We start from the raw sequence: 10,221 nt of genomic DNA on the forward strand, positions 1-10,221 counted from the left end.
GATGGCCTCCGCCACTTACCCCACGAAAAAGATTGTCTACTGTTGGAGAGATGGAGAAGTTGTCTTCAGAATCAGAGCTGGCCCCCAATTAATAACACAAAAATCTTTCCTCTGGAATAAAATGGATCAAAGCTTCTCATGTATTAGATCGGATCCTATTTTGTATTCTTCAAAAGATTTGCAACAGATCGAATCCTAATTCTCAAAAGACAAGATCAAATCAATAAGAGGATGAGCCGCTGCTAATGGTGGTTGTCGCCGAGCGAGCTCCTTCTTTTCGAGGCTGTTGTAGTCCGCCGCCGCTGAGCCAGCCGTCGCCGTTGCCGTTGTATGACGCAAATGAGACGGCAGGTCAGATGGATAAGATCTCATACTAATAAGAAGGTCCAACGACACATATAAAAACACCTGAAAAATAGGAGCAATTAGTTTGTTCGTTTCAGGTGAACCCTTTCCATGTTTAAATGAGAGACACGTGCATGGGAGTATGTACTCTTAGGAGTACTAACCCATTATATATATATATATATATATATATATATATATATATAGTAATGCTAAACTAAGCATGAGTGTAAAATAACTTATTCTACATCCCTAGTAATGCTCTATACAAAATATAGTAACGTAGCATATAAAATACAGTAATTTTTTTGAGAACATAGTAAATCAAAAACTTGATTAGTAAAAAAAATATTTCAGAATTACTACATTTTGTATAGTGTTTTACTAGATTTTGTACGTAGCGTTACTGGGATGTAAAATAAGCTATTCTACACTCAAGCTTAGAATAGCGTTACCATATATATATATATATATATATATATTCAAGACCCTGGGTGAACAATAAATAATCGGGACTGCTAATTTTCATCCGGATGAAAATTATTGGCGTTCATCCGATTTGTGAGCCGTTCGATCTGTGTCCTGATATTCGTCTGATCTCTCGCTATGACCCGGGCTGGTTTATCGGGCGCGCTCAATTTTCGGGGGAGACCCGTTCTCGCTCGCGACCCGTGTCTGTGTTTTTTTTCTTTTTTGAATTTTTTTCATTTCGCCCCTGTAGCTTCCAGGTTCCCTTCCCCTCCCTCTCGTTCCCTTGTCATTCCCAACACGCAACCAGAACAGAGTCCAGAGAGAGATTCATGGCGACCCGGTGGTTCCCTATCCGCTCGATTAGCTAGGGTGTGGTGAGGCGTCCGGCGTTCGCCCTCCGGCTGCTTCGCTCCCGTCCGGCCGCCCACCCCCTCCTGCTCCCCCGCTGTCAGCGCCGTTGGTCTGCAGCATCTCTCGACCACCGCACCCACCCCCGGCCTCTATTTCTGCCCCGGCGACTTCGCTGGTCTTCGTGATTCGGTATGTTCGTGAGTTCTTTGTAGGATTTTATTCTCAGATCTATCCTCTTTTGTCTGATGCGTGTGGTTTGCGGTGTAATCTGGGATCAAATCTTGTACTCACAGCTAATTCTAGGGTGTGTACTTTGTGGTCTGATTTGATCTATTCTCTGGTTGTATCCGGTTGATTGAATCTCTAGATATTTGAGTTTGAACACACTGGATTCGTGTTTCAGTGTCTTCAAATCCATGTTCGTGGTTGTAGGTTTTGTACGCCCTATGCTGTTAGGTTTGTTTGTTGATTTACCACCTAAATCAGTAGCCGAATCGGTTTGCTCCAGCCATTCAAGCCGCTAAGCCAATTTCAGTGGCCTCTACAGCAGGCGGTTATTAGTTGCTGGTTGTCCTCGCTCTGCAAGTATCAGCCTCAAATCTCATGGTCACTGTTTTGTTGTTGTGATGTATTTTGGGTCAGCAGAGCAAAACTAGAGTAGAGTGTCTTCAGAGTTTGTTGGTTGTAATGTATGATCAGTGTTAATCCTTTGTGCAGCAAGCTTAATACTAGTAGGTGTTAATCCTGCAGTTAGTTGTCGCGGGAGTGTCCATGTCATGATCTGTAACCGTTGTGGGCTCCGAAGTACTTTTGGGTTCTCCGGAGCTCGTTAGCTTTTCCGTAGTGCTTTGTATCCGCGTCGATTGTATTTTCCGTTTCCTGTTGTCCTGTTGGTTGTAAGGTGTGGTTATTGCTTTATATATAAAGCGGGGCGAAAGCCTTTTTCGGTAATCCTGCAGTTAGCAAGTACTAAGGCTCAGGTCTTCTGAATCTAACAAGCTTAGGTTCGATTCAGGGGGGCTTTGGTCTGTTCATCTTTTCAGGGGGAGTAGTAATTGTACATGTATTTTTCTAGTGGGCAGTAGTTCATGTTCAGGGGGGCTTGATGTGGGTTTTTCTTTATTAGATGTACTATTCAGGAATAGTAAGGGATATATATGTAAGATTGCTGTACTTCTCCACCCTGGTTTTTTTTGTTAGTGTAATTTTAGTGGATTGTAAGTTGCATTTCTTAGTGTAATCCCTAGTGGATTTACACTGTAATTCTTAGTGGATTTACACTGTAATTACATTTGAATTTGCACTGTAATCTTCATCGGAATTCTAGTGTATTTTCTTCATGGTTTTTGCACTGTAATTATGGTTGGGTTTATATTGTAGTTCTTAGTGGATTTACACTGTAATTCTTGGTGGATTTACACTGTAATTATATTTGGATTTGCACTGTAATCTTCATCAGAATTCCAGTGTATTTTCTTCGTGGTTTTGCACTGTAATTATGTTTGGATTTACACTGTAATATTCATCGAAATTCCAGTGCATTTTCATAGTGGATTTAGACTGTAATTATATTTAGATTTACACTGTAATCTTCATCGGAATTCCAGTGTATTTTTCTTAGTGGGTGAAGTGTAATTCTCGGTTGGTTTCCACTGCAATTTGCAGGGGATTTCTTCACTCTAATTCTCAGTGGGTTTCCACTGTAATTCTACTTATTAGCTATAATTCCAATTGGATTTACAGTGCAAATCAAGTTGCACTGATATCGTCAGTGGGTTTAGTGTAATTGACGGTAATTCTTATTTTTGGATTTTTAGTTTTTGTGGTTTTTATGGAGTATTCCTTACTGGAATTTACACTGTAATTTGTAGTGTTTTGTTTCATCTTTTATAACTTACGGTCTATATTAATCTGAATACCTGTGTAGTTACCGTCTAAGTTAATGTACATTAACCCTGTAACTTACTATCCCATTTCCAGTCTATTTTTCAGTGTACACTGCAAAGTCATTTGGATTCTATGTAATTACACCGTAATGTTAGTACACTTGCACTCTATTTCCCTGTGTAATTTTGTTGAATTTTATTTGTAATTGTAATGATTTACATCTGTAATTACAGTAAGTTAATGTAGATTTTTAACCCTGCAATTGTAATGATTTACAATTGTAATGACTTACATCTGTAATTACAGTCTGTAATTACTATCCTATTAGTGTAATTTCCAATCTATTTTCAGTATTTACACTGCAAATTCATTTGGATTGTATGTAATTACACTGCAATTGTAGTGCACTTATACTCTATTTCCCTGTGCAATTTCAGTGAATTACATTTGTAATTGTAGTGACTTATATTTGTAATTGCAGTTTAAGTTAACTGTAAATTTTAACCCTATAACTTACTATATCCTATGTATTGTAATTTCCAGTCTTTTTTCAGTGTATTTACAAGGAAGGTCAGAGTAATTTACAGCCAAGTTGTAATGTGACAAAATATCACAGTAATCTCTCAAGATATGTTGATTTTTGTATTTTTTGAGTGTATGTACAATGCGTAGCTTCAGAAATTTGGACCATACATCTAGGTGTTTTTTTATTCTATCTACTCAAGACTTAAATTTCTCTACTGTGTGCATATGACAGTTACTGGGGTCTAATAGCAAGAGAATTAAGTCGGTCATTTTGGCTTCATCTTACATGGAGTGCATCTTCATCTTGTTGGTATGACTTCTTGATGCTGAAATTTTCGAAGATAATGAAAGCATTCGATAGTGTTTGTTAGCAAGTTTACTCTACTTATTTTCCGATTTTCACTGCACTTATAAGCTGTTTACAGTGTAAAAAGTTGAGATGCAGTTTTACAGGCATGATTTAAGACGATTACTATTTTTTACGCTGTAAATCTACTATAAAATGTCACTGTAACTTGTAGTAATTTACTCTGTAATCCTATTGTAAATTACTTTGTAATTGTGACTGGAACAATGGCTTTTCATTGCAATTCTACCGTAAATTAGCATTGTGATTTTGCAGTAACTCTACTGTGAATTATATTTTTAAATCTACTGCAGCTGCACTGTAAAAGTCACTGTAATTTGCTAAATTGATCACTGCTCACAGTATTTTGATTAATCTTTTTGTAGAGTTCCTGTTTTATGTTTCCGGTACTGTGTAAAGGGGGAATTTGACCATGCCTTTTCTTGCCAATGTTGATCCCATGACCTCCTCCTTTTATAATCTGCTTTTCTTAATTTTCTGCAATGTAACGCTAGTTTTTCATGTCCATGTTTCGTGCAGATTCTGGGAAGTAGGAGAGGGAACTGTTCACAGGGAGGTAGAGAAGATTGCCAGGAGAGGATCTCTTACATGTGCATCCATGATTTTCTCCAGGTTTGCCCTCTGGATCTTGGAGGAATTCCCCCTGTGATTTCTTCTTTGATGGGGTGGACAAGCACATCGACACATTCAGGGGACAGGAGCAAAACGGAGGGCATGTGACACTTGTTGAACTCTGTGTTGCCAAAAAATATGACAAAGGATTTCAATCGAATGCAAAACAGACAGTCCCCGAAACGCATATCATCTTGGATTTATTGGTGGATTTACAGTGTCTTTTTAGTGGATTTTACAGTAGTTTCTTTAATGTTCCTTACAGTGTAATTCTTAGTGTTTTATCTTAGCAGTTTTTCAGTGCAAAAGTGTAATTCTAGTGGATTTTACACTGTAATTGTTAGTGTTTAATCTTAGCAATTTTTTAGTGGAGTTACAATGTAATTTTAGTGGATTTTTGCAGTGTCACTTTAATGCATCTTTCATTATAATTCTCAGTGGGCATGATAGAAATTAATGTGGTTTTTAGTGAATTTTACACTGTATTTGTCAATGTATTTTTTAGGTGACATGGTCTTGGTGTTTTTTCTCCCTTTATTAGCCTAGTGATCATGGAAAAGCTTTGGGTGTATCGTTGTGGTTCTTTCAATTCCTCTTGGTTGTCATTCTGTCCGGGTTGGAAAAGTTGGGGTGTGGACCCGTTAATTTGTTTAAAAGCGGGGCAGAAAAGAAAACATGGGGACAGGGGATAGTTGGCATACTGTGGTTGGCTGAAAATCTGGATGAAAGCTAATTGAATTTCATCCGGATGTAGAATAGACAGTCCCTAAATAATTCCTCATCCCAGTCGATCGACCCAGCCATCCGACACGTGACTGGACTCCATCTCACCCATCCGCCCGCACCGCTCACCAGACGAGGTAATTTATTCACTACCAACTGTTTTTTTACGATGGGCCCCACTCTCCGCAGTTTCTGATGCTATTTGGGAACGGAAGCGGCGAGCGGTTCGGAGCTGAGCGACTAGGTTTCCGCGGTGAGCCGACGGCAGCTGCCGGTGGATTCGGGTCTGCGCGACGCTGGGAGTGGCCCTGTTGGCTGGGTGCAGCATCCAGGCGAGCAGCGTTTTCCTCGTCGGCCGACGGCCATGCCACGACCAGCCTCCACCCTCCGCTCCCTTCGTCGCGCTGGCGATGGCCCGGCCTGCCTGCCATTCCCCGCCCCCGAGCCCTGCCATATCCTACCGTTGTCCCATCGGGGCCGGAATCCCTCCCACTTCCTTTTTCCTTTTTGTTCCGCATAACAACAGGGAGTCTCTGTATGTAGCAACGACAGCGGCCCCCTTCCTACAACCTTTGAAAGCAGACTTCGCGTAAGATGCCCTTACTTCTTTAACGAGCTAGACGAGGCTCCATGGCCTTCGTGTCCTAGCTGCTACCCTCCGGACAGGTTTCTCTTTTTTCCTGTTTCCTTCTCCCCCTCTGTATGTGTGTGCATGAGTGCGTCTGTATTCTTCTGATTAGTCAAGTACTGATGGTTAGATTAATTGGCATGTTATGCAGGACGAGTATTTTGCAGGAAGCCCCATTAGTAGGTTTATATTATTGTTTGGCTTTGGCTTCTGTATATGTTTATTCCCAATTAGGAATCAGCTACTGTACCACAGTAGCATGTCTCCCATTCTGAATCTCCAATGTATTTTAGAAATCCTATATTAATCATTTAATTTATGACATAATTGGAGAATCCTCAAACAAAACTTGTTGATTTGATGGTTGCAAACCTTAATGTTTCCATTTTTCAAATGCCATGTAATGTTTCTCATAGGCTAGACATATACATGTTGGCTTAAATCTGCATTTATGCTTGGCTGTCTATCTAAATCCAATTTCTTCCTTTATTTTTGTTGGTTTGATGATGCATTTCTCTCAGAGCTTAGTTATACTGTTGTTAGCTGAATTTAATCGTAGAATGATCTTCTTTCCATGTCATGTAAAAATAGCAACCTTCTCTTCTTTATGTTATGATGATTTTAGAATGTTATAGGTATACTGTTGTTAACTGAATTTAATTATGGACTGATCTGATTTCCATGCCATGAGCAAGTATTGATTTATTCTCCCATGGGAAGTATCTGCTCCATGCTCCAGTTTGGTCACATTTAGTAAGAAATTCAGTTATTTGAATTTGAATAGATTGCCCATATGCAGAGGTTAAAGCATTGTATTTTTTATTTTGATCTCAGCCCCATATTTACTTTTTTAGGGCATAGCTGTCCTACAAGCTAAATACTCGTTTCGAGCTGAGATTATGTGTCGCCACCTTCCCCTCTCCATAAACGATTGCCAGTGACACCTGCATCAACGACTGCTTGGTTCTCTCCTGTAAGTATTCCTCCATCATCCTCTTATTTTTCTTCCTTTTCGTTGCCCGAAAATCTAGGTTTTTCAGATTTCCATCTCTCCCAGGCTCCCCTTCTCCTGATTCTTTTGTTTGGTTATCTTAGATGATTGTAAAATTAACAAAAGTTTCTTGTAAAAAAATACTGTTGTTTAGGCACCATACTACTGCATGCTAAGATTATTGTTGTGTACTTACTTCAATACTTCCCACTCCTTTTTCTACAAAATGTGTAAATGTAGTTGGATTTAGGTAAACATGAGATTTTGTTTGAAAAACCTTCGGATATCTTTGTCGTTTGGATATCAAAGTTCAGTATTATTGCTGCTCTGAAATAGTCGTATTCATATGAGAAGTGTTCAACTACTTGTACACGCTAGTCTTTTTTATGAAGAATCGAGGAAAAAGGCCATCGAGTCGCCTTGAGGTTGGGTGCAGCGGCAACATCGATAAAATAATAATCTGATAGGTGTCATATATATCCAGTTTTCCATACAAGGTCAATTGCACTGCATCGCCTTCAGTTTCCCAAACTAAGGGATGTATCTGGTGCGCCAAGGCAATTGGTGCTACCGGTGCACCGGTCGTCCGTTGCACATTCAAAAATGTTCGAAAAAATCCGGAAAAAAATTAGTGTATTGACACAACATAAATGTTTGTTGTCACAAAAATTTAGATCAATATTCGAAACATTGCTCGAGATAAAAAATAACAAATTTGATACTGAATAGTACATAACACAAGTTGGGCTTCAATTTTGGCCCATTAGCACATTGATGTCAAATTTGTCATTTTTGTATCTTGACCATTATTTTGATTTTTGATTTGAATTTTTGTGACAACATAAATTGATGTTGTATCGATACACTAAATTTTTTTCCAGATTTTTTTTGAACATTTTTGAATGTGCAACGAGGTCCGGTGCACCGGTAGCACCAATTGCCTTGGTGCACCGGATATGTTCCCTCCCAAACTAAGCTTCGATCTACTTACTAGTAGCTACTAGACAATAACACATGTTTACCCTCCTTGTTTTCAGTCAACATAGTAAGTTGTCATAATAAAATTAGTTGTGTATGTAGCAAACTTACCACGCTTTCAAGTGAAATTAATTTAGTTAACTTACTAAATTTGAATCGGTATCGAAAATTGTGCCTACAAGCTCAAGTACTGGGGCTTATTCTTTCCTTCATGATATTATATCTAGTAGCCACCAGCTCAGACCATATTTATTAGTTACTTGTTCAATCCATTCTATATCAAAAATATAGAGCATGGTCTAGGAAATATCCTTGCAAATCAGTTCAAGTGTCATACCCTTGTTTTGTGTGGCAATCGCATGTATACATAGTCCATTATAAGATATTGGAAGAATGACTTTTGTTGTAGTGAGAAGAATGTACTACAACAAAGTCATTCTTCTACTATCGTATAATGGACTATGTATATGTGCGATTGCCACACAAAACCAGAGTATCACAAATATCTAAAAAAAATTTGTTTCTTCTCACTACAACAAAGTCATTATTCTACTATCGTACAATGGACTATGTATACGAGCGTTTGCCACACAAAACAAGAGTATCCACTTAAACTGATTTGCAAGAATTTTTTTAGATATCTTCCCACTGATTTGTACAAATGAGTCTTTTTCTCATGTTTTATCTGGCGCCATGGTTAAGGACAGCTAGCAAGGCTCTACCTACTTGGTGCTTTTCTCGCATGCTTTTGCTGGACTATGTATCATCATTCTGGTCACACCAACAAAATGGTTGGGTATTGCTTGGTTTGCATGATAAGAGATATGTTTGTGCATGGTTTTCTTTGTAAAATGCTCTCTCTGGTTGCCATATCTCTCGATTTGGAAAATATTGTGGTAGAAGATGAAAAAGTAGTGCGAAAAGAAACAGTAGTGTCTTTTATAGTGATCATGATATCTTCTGTTCTTTCACCAGGAGAAGACAAGTGTGCAAAAATCTTCCTACGAAATCTTGCTGTGGTTAAGCTGGCAATTTCCATCACAATCTGGGCAAAAGACATTCTGGCAGCCATTCTTCTACTTGCTGCACTGCATTTTTATGTATTTTCATTCCACATGAGCACGTTCATGTGTTTTCAATTTTTTTTGAAGCTATGGCCATTCATATCTTGTATTCTGCTGAAATAATGAATGTAAATATTGTTTACTATAATTTTGTGCCAAAATTATTTGAATTTTCTGGTTGTCACCAAACCTGTGTGAACAATTGGTGTTGATGTTCCCTTTTCTCCTCCCTACTCTATGTACACTGTTTACATCACGATAGCTATATCTACATAGGAATTGAGCTACGCATGTTAGATACTAAAGTTCAGAAAGAACATAAATATACGCATCTCGCGTTTGGAACTGACAAGGGTACTAACGTGGAGGTGTGCATGGCTGGATGATGCGACAATGAGTTATTGTTGGCCATCGCAACAATTGGGCAGTCTTTTTTTTTTCTTTTGCGAGTGAACAATTGGGCAATCGACAGACGTCCAGAAATATGTTTGAGGAGGCAGACCGTGAGATACACAAAGATATTTGGAAAATCTTCATTGTCCAAAGATTGGAAAATACAAGACCACAACTATATGATGCCAATCCCCTCCTCGGTCACATAAAAAAAGTTCCATATAAATTATTATCCATAAAATAGCCAGACATACCTATAAAATAGGAACACATCATCAGCTACTCACTCCGTAAAATTACGGTAACATCATTTGATTTCGTTACAACCACTTTTATGCGCCATATAGGTTGCACACATGCATGATGTAAAATTACTGGCATGCAGGAGGTAATATTACGGTGCTCTCCTTTGCTTTACGGAAGAGAGAAGTTCCTTTTCCAAACTGTAACTTTACCCCACATGCTTTTGTTTCTTACGTTTTGAGTTCTGTCCGTGATAGATAGGCCGGGGTGAGGAATAAGCATTCCTCACCCAGGGTGACGAATAGCACAAGTCAATGAACATTCAAATTTACACATCGATATCGCAAGTCAATGAACATTCAAATTTACACATCGATATCACAAGTCAATGAACATTCAAATTAATTAACATGTTACTACTGCCTCGCTCTGAACTGACGACCCAGCCATCGTCGAGAAGTATGTTGGACTCCATTGATGCATATGATTTGGTTGATGCTCTTATTTGATCATCTTGTTACTTGTTCATCTCTAGAGAGTTGTAGAACATCCCACCCGTCCTGGCCACATCTTTGTTAATGATATCGGCCACTATGTTTTGAAGACGCGCACATTCTTTCAAGAAGTTTTGTTCCCTTTCTCG

General features: G+C 38.8%; 1 long non-coding RNA gene across 3 annotated transcripts; it reads left to right on the forward strand.

The window, feature by feature from the left end:
• Positions 1-1,049: 1,049 nt before the first annotated feature.
• On the forward strand, positions 1,050-9,090 carry LOC125551535. 3 transcript variants are annotated; one of them, XR_007302770.1, is made up of 5 exons: positions 1,050-1,356; positions 3,812-3,889; positions 4,466-6,662; positions 6,764-6,882; positions 8,854-9,090. It is a non-coding gene; the product is annotated as an uncharacterized LOC125551535 (long non-coding RNA). The 3 variants fall into 3 exon arrangements; XR_007302771.1 differs by having other exon boundaries at positions 1,051-1,356; positions 4,466-5,947; XR_007302769.1 differs by having other exon boundaries at positions 4,466-6,882.
• Positions 9,091-10,221: the final 1,131 nt, after the last annotated feature.

Source organism: Triticum urartu, chromosome 4 (assembly GCF_003073215.2).
Source record: "Triticum urartu cultivar G1812 chromosome 4, Tu2.1, whole genome shotgun sequence".
NCBI lineage: Eukaryota > Viridiplantae > Streptophyta > Magnoliopsida > Poales > Poaceae > Triticum > Triticum urartu.